Raw genomic sequence first — 10,270 nt, forward strand, 5'->3', positions numbered from 1 at the left:
TTCAAGCAGGTCGAGTGGCGCGAAAAAAACGGTAAAATTGGATTCATATAAATTCCGCCAGAAAATTAAATTTGACTATAATATAAAATATATACCTGTAATATATTATAGTATAATACACTGATGATATCATCATAATGAATATTGTTTTCAGATATTACGAAGACAAAATAATTTTTAAATTAAACTGCAACTATTATCGATTTTAGCAATTTGACTTATGGAATCGCAACGGATATCAACGTATTGAATTTGGGACCTTTACACTGGTAGAGTTTCCATATAAAAGAAAATAAAACTGGCAGAGTTGACATTATACGTTTTTATCTAACCGGCGGTATTCTGACATAGTTTATATTTGCCTGTTCGCTGATAGATCGGGTCGGTGACCTGATTGCGCTCATCGTAAATCTTCTATTTTTTTCAATAGACCAAAAGTAAAAATTTGTTTTGGGCTTTTGTTCCCTAGTAGTTGGATAAAAGCGCAAAAATAAATTGTATTATTTGATACAATATTGTACCCGTTATAGTATGAGTTCAGTATAAATTGTTGCTTATTATATTTACAATATTTATATCTTAATTATTTAGTATTTCTTTATATCAAAAACTTTTTATATAGTACTTTAGAACTGTGGGCATCAAATTTCAAGTTTAATTTTAAGATATTCATTATAATTATACTAATCACTACTTATATTTAATTTTAATTTAAATTGATTGACTCATTTCGATAGGTATCACTGTAAAAACTTAATTACTTATTATATGATTTTGATAAAATACTCTTCATTTTTGTAAAATTTATTTGGGTCTATGGTTTGTTAAAAAGGTTTTTTTTTTGTGCTTTTGGGTGGCATTTAGGTCATATTTTTCGATACAGCCCTTGGTTGATATTCGGACGGTGAACGGCGCGATTATCAAATAAATACTACATTTTTTACTGGGCGACTTGAGTGCGCGTACCGATCTATAGGTACATACATACATGATACATATATGGCGCGGCATATTATGTATACGGTGACGACGGTCGTCAATGCACGCGCATGGGTCTGAAAATCATACTATTACTGTCACGCAAATCACGTGTGACGTGTCCAAGAGATTTAATGCGTTTACCGGCGGAGTATAAGGAAGCAGACTGCCGTGTACGGGATTGGAAACTTTTCCGAGGCCGTGCGGAAATCTATGACAAAATCGCTCTCTGACGATACGAGTGAACGGCGAGAAACGTCAAGGATGAGGAGCTGGCTATAGTGCTCTCGCGTGGTGCGAACAACGACGAATTGATCATCGGCGGCACAGTCATAATGCGACACGCGACGTGACGCTTGTTGCGCTGCGAACAAATGGTCCGCGGTTGAACGCGGAATGTCGTGATTTTAAGTTCCGACTTGTCTGGGCAAAAAACTCAACATTAAGTTATGATAATGACCACAGACATATAACACGTCATATTTTTAGTGCAAAGTACGTATTGTATAATATAAGTATCCGTGGGTTTGCCACAAAATTATTACCATAACGATTTTTAGTAAACCGTTTTCTCCGCCAAAACGTTCCTACCTAATAATATCACTTGCACGCGTTATTTAGCACTAGGATTTATATAATATGTAATACAAAACTGCAGTCAAATATGCATTTGGTTTATTAAAAATATGCAAAAATATATGACACTGATATAACTGCTAAGTCACAAATACTAAAAATTAGGGTTTTATTATTGGTATTAAAAGCTGTTTTAGAAAATTCTTTGACATACTATCAAAGTCTTACGCTGATACTTTGTTTTTTGGAATTTCAAATGGAAAATGTCAAAATAAATTTGATTAACAAAAAAACATGCAAGTATAATTTGTTCTTTTTAGTTACCAATAAAACATAAATAAATATGAAATACAGTTTTAAATTAACACATTAACAATTCACTGTTTTACTTATACATCTAGAATATAATAGCAATAGCAATAACCGGCTGCTGTAGAACAGAATATCCACGTTTTTATTTAACGGTTGAAACTTTAAAAGTGATCGATATTTTTAAAAACGCAATTCCGATATTTTTTTGTTATATATCTGATAATTATGATTAACAATAAACTTTTTTTAGAAATCAATAACAGTTGATGATCATCATTCATGATTATGTTCCATTTCTTATACAGAAATTGACATGTTAATTTTAATTTACAATAATGAATATATTAATAAATCAAATTAAGTACTTCTCTGTAATATTGTAATAATGTATAATGTATAGAGCAATCGGTATATAAAATGGTAGTTTCAGGCGCAATTGGTAGACTGCCTATACTATTTGTGTACTGAAAAAGTTAAATTTTTCAGGTAGTCAATTAAACAGGTAACTTGCTAAATTCGTTTTGAAGACACAGTTCGACCATATTCTTCTACTTATCTGACATAATAACCTCCTAACCACGGAGAAGAAAATATATAATAAAAGTATCAAGCATTAATATTTATAAAGCTGTGAAAATTAATATTATTCTTTTTTATGGTCTTACACATTTATAGTCAATCTTATAATTATAAAAAATATTCACCTGATATTCACTAGTTTTTAATGAGTCATATTCCATATCTTTCCAACTTTGAAATTCCTTGGTAATAATAGGGTAGATTACTGTATCTTGTTGCATTGTAGGAGCTGGGATAGATGGAGGAGACGTTATCAATAATCAATCATTTCACTTACTGTGCTCCTATTAATTTGAGTCCTAACATTTGTACGAGTTCGAGGAGTAGTAATTATTAGTTGTTGCTGTTAATACCGTTGTTGTGGGTCTTGTCTGTTTGAGCTACGTTGACTTAAGTTTCGATGCATTTGATCAGAGTGTGACATTAAATTGTGATTGGTTATTGGTTGTTTATACGAATTTTCATTTAGAAAAGTAGATTTAGTTGTTTACAAATTGAAACACTTATGACATAGGTATACTATTACTTACTAATTTCATTATATTACAGTATAAATAGGTTATGTTTAGGTATGTCTACTTTAAGGACATAGGCTTCTACATTTACAATTCGACCGGGTATTTTAAATAATGTATTAACACCTATGAAAGCTAAAGGTATAATTGTGTTAAGAAGATTTCTAGGTTTTACATTTTTTAGTACTATTTACTCTGATTTTTTTTCCATATATAGATTTCTTCACAGCGGAAGAAAAATTAACAGTAATTTATTTGATGAGATATATATTTCACACAAAATATGTTACGACAAAAAAATTGAAAAAATATATGGTCCACATAGATCTGTTCAAACTATTGTAGTTAGAGGTATGAAAATTAATTAATAATTTTAAATTTCTATAAAATGTAATTGAATGGGTTAACCTACAGGGTTATTGAGCAATTGAAAACAACTGATATTTTATAACTACGATACTGTTATCACAAAAGAATTACTTTATAACATAATAGATACACTTACATAAATATAGTTTTAATGTAATCGCTATTGTGAGTGTTATGGGTTCTTCAAATGTTGGATTGTGGAAATGTTTGGTAAAGATTTGGGTGTTTCTATAACAATTACATAATTTAAACACCCGATGACTAATAAAAATGTATATGTGTTTGCTGATGTGTCGCATATGTTTAAACTTGCAAGAAACTATTTTATCGATCAGTAAGTTGTCAATGAATATCTGAAATCATAAAAAGTTACTTAACAGTTATATTATAATATCACCATTGTAGGTGCTCGTCTAGAGGGTTCATTTTACCTAATGGAAAATATATCGAGAAAAATATATTGCAATAGTTAATCAAGTTAAACTAAGGAAAAGATTTCAAGTTGGCATACAAGATTTCTAACCGTCACATTTCTTTAGAGGGTATATCTCGAACGAATGTACAGTTAGCTGCAAACTTGTTTTCAAATACAGTTGTGAAAGCCATATTGTTTTGTGGAAACAACAAATACATTAATGGTTACAATTGGAAAGAAGTAAAGTTAATACATTATTAATTATTAGAATATTAATACTGACCAATTGAATCTATGTAGGCTTCAGACACTATAAGTCTATTTAATGACTGGTTTGACTTAATGAATACCAGTCAAATGTTTGATAAAAACACTTCAAGCTATGGGCTAGATGAAAAAAACAAACCAAGTTTTTGAACAAAATGAGTGAATTTATATTAAACATGAGGGCTCATGGGAAGAAGTCAATTCTGCCATTCCAAAAAGGTAAAAGAATATTTGTTAGCAAAATATTACATTCTCATATTATATTAAAATAATTACAAACATGAATTAGGTATTGTAATTTCCAATACATTGCTGATAAATTTATTTGGAGATTTGAAAGAATATGATGTTTCCTACATTATTACAAGGAAATTAAATTAAGATATAGTAGAAAATCTTTTTAGCTACCTCAAAGGAATGGTAGAAGCGGCAAATAACTGTATAACAGCATTAGATTTTATGTATTGGTTTGTATTTTGCTGAGATAATTATTTAAGATAAATTTAATTTTAAATCTTATTACATAAATAATTAATTTAAAATAACTTTTATATTATACAGTCTTAGGTGGTATATTTTAAGTAAACACTCCAATGTTGTGATTACCGAAAATAAAATCACTGAAGATGGAACAGATGAGAACATACTTAACGCTAATGAATGTTTAACCGATGAAATTATTGAATTTACTAATTTAATAACAAAATCTAACCATCAATTTCAAGAAATGGATAATGATTTGGCTCAAATTGAAACAACTTTTGGAACAAGCAGTGTTCAAATTTAAAACACTTGTATGGAATATGGATTTGTTAAGTCAATTTGAATCTGAGGTATGTACTAAAAATAATACATATGTATAAAGTTTATGTTAAATGTTTAAGAAATATAATGTATGTACTTTACAATAATTATTTACTTTACAGGCCTTTTGCATAGATGACAATTCAAAGGCCTTGAGAAGGAAGCAATATGTTTTATATGTAAAAAAATATCCTCTAATGGCATCGGATGAGCAAACCACCAATGATGAAAATTGGATTACATATCTGTCCAGAGGGGGGGGGGGTATCCATCCATGCAATTAATTCAAGTCGCAAACATGATGGAAAAGTTGTTCATTGATCATCATGGAAATCAGCTATCAAAAGAAGGTATAATGAAGAAATTAATATATTCTTTATTTCTTTAATAGAAAAAATTAAACTTACAACACTAGATGTACCAGTTGAAGTAGTTCGGTGTCGTGTCAGAACCAGAACATTTATTCGATTAAATAACCTTAATTGAATAATATTAAATACTAAAAATATTAGGAAGTTAAGGTTAAAAAATGTACTGAATAAAATAAAATATATTTAAATAATTAGTAATATTATATTCTGTTCTGTTAAATGTATATCTTGCATATCACATATTATTGTAATATATATATTTTTCTCTTTTTTTAATTGTATACATTTTTTTTTTTTTAGTTTGTATTTTAAAATCAGTTATGATTCGGTAAGCTTAGGGAAGATAGATAAATTATGTATGTACAAACGTAATATATATGAACAAAAAAATATAAATATTAATGATAATAATATAATGCTTATAATTAATTTAAATGTTATATATTATAACCTAATGTATTATAATGTTATTATTATATAACATTATATTATATTATCAGGCATGAGTCTATGATCCCATATTATAATTATTTTAATTATTTAATTCTTAAAGGGCTAAAACAATATGATAAAACATATTGCCTATATTTTTCAACAGTTCTGTTTTACTAATACACAGTAACGCTTCAATAAAAATTTGTAGGTACGCCTTGAAAAATCCATTTTACTTTGTTATTTTAAACACTGAAGTGGTTTGACCTATATTAGGTATTTATTTATTTATCAAATATAAATGTAAGAATACGTATTATCTAAGGGCCTAGGACCCCACTTAGGTTTTTTATTATAATTTAATTTTGAAGCAATAAATGAGGATTTTAAAATGTATAGTCTACGTTCTGCATAGCTCAAAAATGTTCCACTGTCTTATTAATGATAGCCTTTGGTTTGTGTTGTTAAAGCATATTATTGTACCTATAGATAAGTAAAATAATAAATAGCAATAATAGTTATAGATAAGAAAAAACAAATAAAGAAATCGTCCTGCTTTGCTATGTAGGAAAAAACGATGTAGATAAATTGATCAATTTTAGGTTTTAAAAATGTATTAAAACTAGGTATTTAGGTAACTAATTTAAGATATTTATTGGTGCTTATCGAAAATATTAAGAAATATATTGATGTTTAAATAATATCTATTCTCATAACACGTGTGATTGTATTATAATTTGTTTATTTATTGCATTACAATAAAAATGTATTGAACTAACTTTTAGCAAAAACAAATCGCATAATATATTGTCTAAATAGGTATGAGATGAGAGGATGTGGTGAAAAAAGACGTAAAAGCCTTAGGTGGAGATTCAGATTAGAAAGAACGTGCAACCGACAGAAATGGGACGTTTAACGAGATGGTCCTAGCACTCCTAACAACCGGCTATGGGAAGAACTCGAAGAAGTGAATATCTACTGGCATCGTGATCTGTGACTTATGTACCTTAGAACAGTGTATATACTAAATACCTACTTAATAACTATTTTAAAACGTCATTGCGTACTGTAAATAATAGTATACGAACTGACGAAAAGAATCAAGACCCAACGTATATTTTGAATTAGGCAAAACAACATAACTTTTTTTTTTTATCAATTTTCGTAAATTCGAACACGAAATATCTAAAAAAATTATATTTATATATTATGGATATTTTTTTATTTTATTCAGTTTTTCTGCCCGCTATCAATTAATTGTATCGTACTTAAAAATAAAATCTAAAAACCTATAATATTAAAATGTTTATAAATAACACACAAAGCAAAAATATTTTAAAGATTATAGTATGTTTAGAAAATAATAATATACTCGTAAATAATTGGTGAAAAATTCAAGTTCACAGATATATTTTTGAATTACAACTTTACAACAATTAACTAGATCGAAGATATTAAAAAGTGCGAGTTTGTAAAGATAAACCAGTATTTTTTTTTTTTTTTTGATTAACGGATTATTTTAAAAATATAGTATATTGTTTTCTATTATATATTATATTATATTTATATATTCTAAAGAACCAAACTAAAACCACCCTTAAAATTAAAAATTGAAGCATTTTCACTATAAAATCCCATCATTGTAAAACCAATACATTTATCACTTCACTCAGATTTTAAAATATTTTGCATTAAGAAAACAAAAATCAACATATTATGAATTTCTTAATAAAAATACAAAAATACAGCACAAAAATTGAAAAATGATAAAATATAAAATATATATTTTATACCTTAAAACAGTTAAAACAGTGTTTTTCAACCTTTGTATTATGGCGACACACTAGTAAAATTTTTTATACTTTGTGACACACGATAAAAAAAAATAAGAATAAAATCTATTGATTTTTGTAAATACAGTGTCAACAAGGTTCGTACATTTAATATTAGTACTTCCCGTGACACGTTTGGACTTACCAGGCGACTCACCGGTTGAGAAACACTGCCTTAAAATGTTCCATATGCATAAACTTGTGAATAGTTCCAATAACATATAAAATAATGTATATTTATCAAAAAAAAGTATCATACTCAAGTTACTGGAAAAGATTCAGAAAAAACCGATGTAATCTTCAGTAGTCTATTTATAGAACATAATCATAATTTTTCATTTAAATACATTCCACATATAATTCATTAAACAATTGTAAATTCATTAATATTATCAACACTGCATTGAATACCAAAATTTGGTAATGGAAATTCATTAATATTGCAGGTGGTTGGGTCACATTTCTAACATGTTTCTCCTCAAGGCTCAAACATAATATTGTTAATAACGTATTGTTCGCGACTCACACACGGCCTAATATTTATCGGTGCTATTATTGTCGTTAACGATGATAATCGGCGATAGCCGACGATGTCCGTCTGGCTATCTAACGTCCAGCAAGCCGCCCGCCGTGCTTTGGTGTGGTCACCAGTTGTTGCTCCGCCGTACGTCCGGCATTTTGCGGCCTTTGGTTTTTTTTGCTCTGTGAGCGACCGTGTCGGTTTGCGTGCGCCGCATTTTACGGATCCTGAGTCTCGTGGTACTCAGACTGAATTTTGCAATTTCGAATTGCGAACTGTGTTCGTTGTGCCACCTGCTTTCGGTCAGTACGTGTGTTGTTCGCCCGCTTTTATTTATATACCGCGTGGTTTTCGCTGCCCGATTATTTCGACGTTTTGCCGTGTCGCACTTACGGTCATTGACCTCCGGCTGTGCCGATAAATCGCCGTCGTCGTGCCAGGTGTCGGACCCGATCGCCAATCATCATCGTGATAACAGTCGTATCACGTCGTCGACGCTATCACGGTCGTATTACTATTATTATTATTATTATTATTATTTTGTTACCCTAGTCCTTTTGGACGGTTATGTATGAACCTTTTATTATTTATTTATTGTAATCTGTGGAGACGTCCACCTTTATTATAATTATTATTAATATTGTTATTATTTGATATAACTAAAACAATAATTCGACAAAATTCTTTTCTTTTTATATTATCTACATATTACCACATCTTATAGTGCGAGTCATTGGGGCTAACTGTATATTAAGAGCCCTTTTGGCGAACATATTTATTGTGCGTTGTCGCGAATTCGCCAACGGACGTGCCGTGTAGTGCGCCCTTTTAATTATCATCGTATTACATTAAAAACCGTCGGTGCGTGTGCGACACACATATATATTTATACATTAGACGGCGATCATCGAGCCGCCGACGCCGCCGCCTACTTCGATATCTGTATCTGTATCGATCACACGGGTCATTGCCCGCTGCCGGTCAGCTGCACCGCGTGGGACGTCCGGTGTCCGTACCGGACATCCACACGTACATCGTAAGTGTGTACCGGTCAAGAGACGTCTGCCATATTTTTATTTATTATACCAGAACGGCTACACCTATATACTGTGTTCGACTTTTCGGTAGGTTATATTGTCATCCTCATCTCGTACCGGCGCGATTCGTCGTAACCGACCGCCACACATTGCAGGTGTTACACGGCGCCTACATATTGTTTATTCTTTAAAAATCTATCTGTAGCTTTATCTGTACTCTAAGTCTCTGTGATGTGTTTCGGTTCATAAATGTCTCTGATAGGAATTGTGCATAGGTATTGCATAGAATCGTCGTGCAAATCGTCAAATGCAATGATTGTTTTTTTTTTTTTAACTAACCTTTTGTATAAAGTGAGTTAATGTAGAATATTTATTTTTAAATAATTTCTGATTTGTGATATTTTAAAAACAGATTTGAAAAAATCTTACATTTAATAATTATTTAATAAATACTTTCTAATTTATTTTTTTTTTATAGTTTTGTACTTGTATCTATGTATTGTTTGGAATTGAAATAAATATGTCTTCAAATAAAAAAATAAAACAATGTTCATTGAAATCATTTATTATTGCACCAGTTGCGTTGCGCCTGTCCATCACATCAGACAGTCGAATATCCAACATTATAAATTCTTGAACCACATACAACAAAAAAACGTTCTTTATCGCCCAATATTGATAAATCAAATTTATTTTTTGTCGGATTTATTAGACACCCCCCCCCCCCCCCGGAAAAAATTGAAAATACGCCACTGATTCTTACGCACGATCGGCTTTTGAAATAATCGATTTTTTTATTTTGCTGTAACTCAAAAACGAATCATTGTAAATGTTTGAAATTTTCACCAAATGTTTATATTAGCGTTATCTACTTACGAAATATTTTTCAAAATATGACTTTTTTAAGCTACTTATAGACAATTGAAATTTTCGATTTTTCTTATTTTTTTTTTTGTAGTGTCGATAAAAAAATTTTTGGCTTCCAAAAAAACTTGAAAATTTAATGCAAAGTTTCTTAGCTGTTTTTTATATTGTACTTAAAAAGAATCAAAAATCGTTAGTCACAATTTTTTTTTTTTAAGCGTTTATAGTTCAAATTTTTACGAAATATGTCAAAATCGCGAAAATTTTGTATTTGAAAAATCATAAAAATTGTTGTATTTATATCTAAGGTTAAAAAATTCAACACTAAGTTTTCCATAAATTTTCCTTCAAATAGCTATAGAGAAAACTCGAAGCGTTATTATAGGAAAAATGTTATGA

General features: G+C 29.7%; 1 long non-coding RNA gene across 2 annotated transcripts; it reads left to right on the top strand.

Moving 5' to 3' along the window:
• The first annotated feature begins 640 nt into the window (after nt 1-640).
• On the top strand, nt 641-5,259 carry LOC113558940. 2 transcript variants are annotated; one of them, XR_003405764.1, is made up of 8 exons: nt 641-1,473; nt 3,178-3,311; nt 3,375-3,663; nt 3,735-3,984; nt 4,045-4,230; nt 4,301-4,478; nt 4,573-4,844; nt 4,938-5,259. It is a non-coding gene; the product is annotated as an uncharacterized LOC113558940 (long non-coding RNA). The 2 variants fall into 2 exon arrangements; XR_003405763.1 differs by having other exon boundaries at nt 3,375-3,984.
• Nucleotides 5,260-10,270: the final 5,011 nt, after the last annotated feature.

Source organism: Rhopalosiphum maidis, chromosome 3, assembly GCF_003676215.2.
Source record: "Rhopalosiphum maidis isolate BTI-1 chromosome 3, ASM367621v3, whole genome shotgun sequence".
NCBI classification, from domain to species: domain Eukaryota; kingdom Metazoa; phylum Arthropoda; class Insecta; order Hemiptera; family Aphididae; genus Rhopalosiphum; species Rhopalosiphum maidis.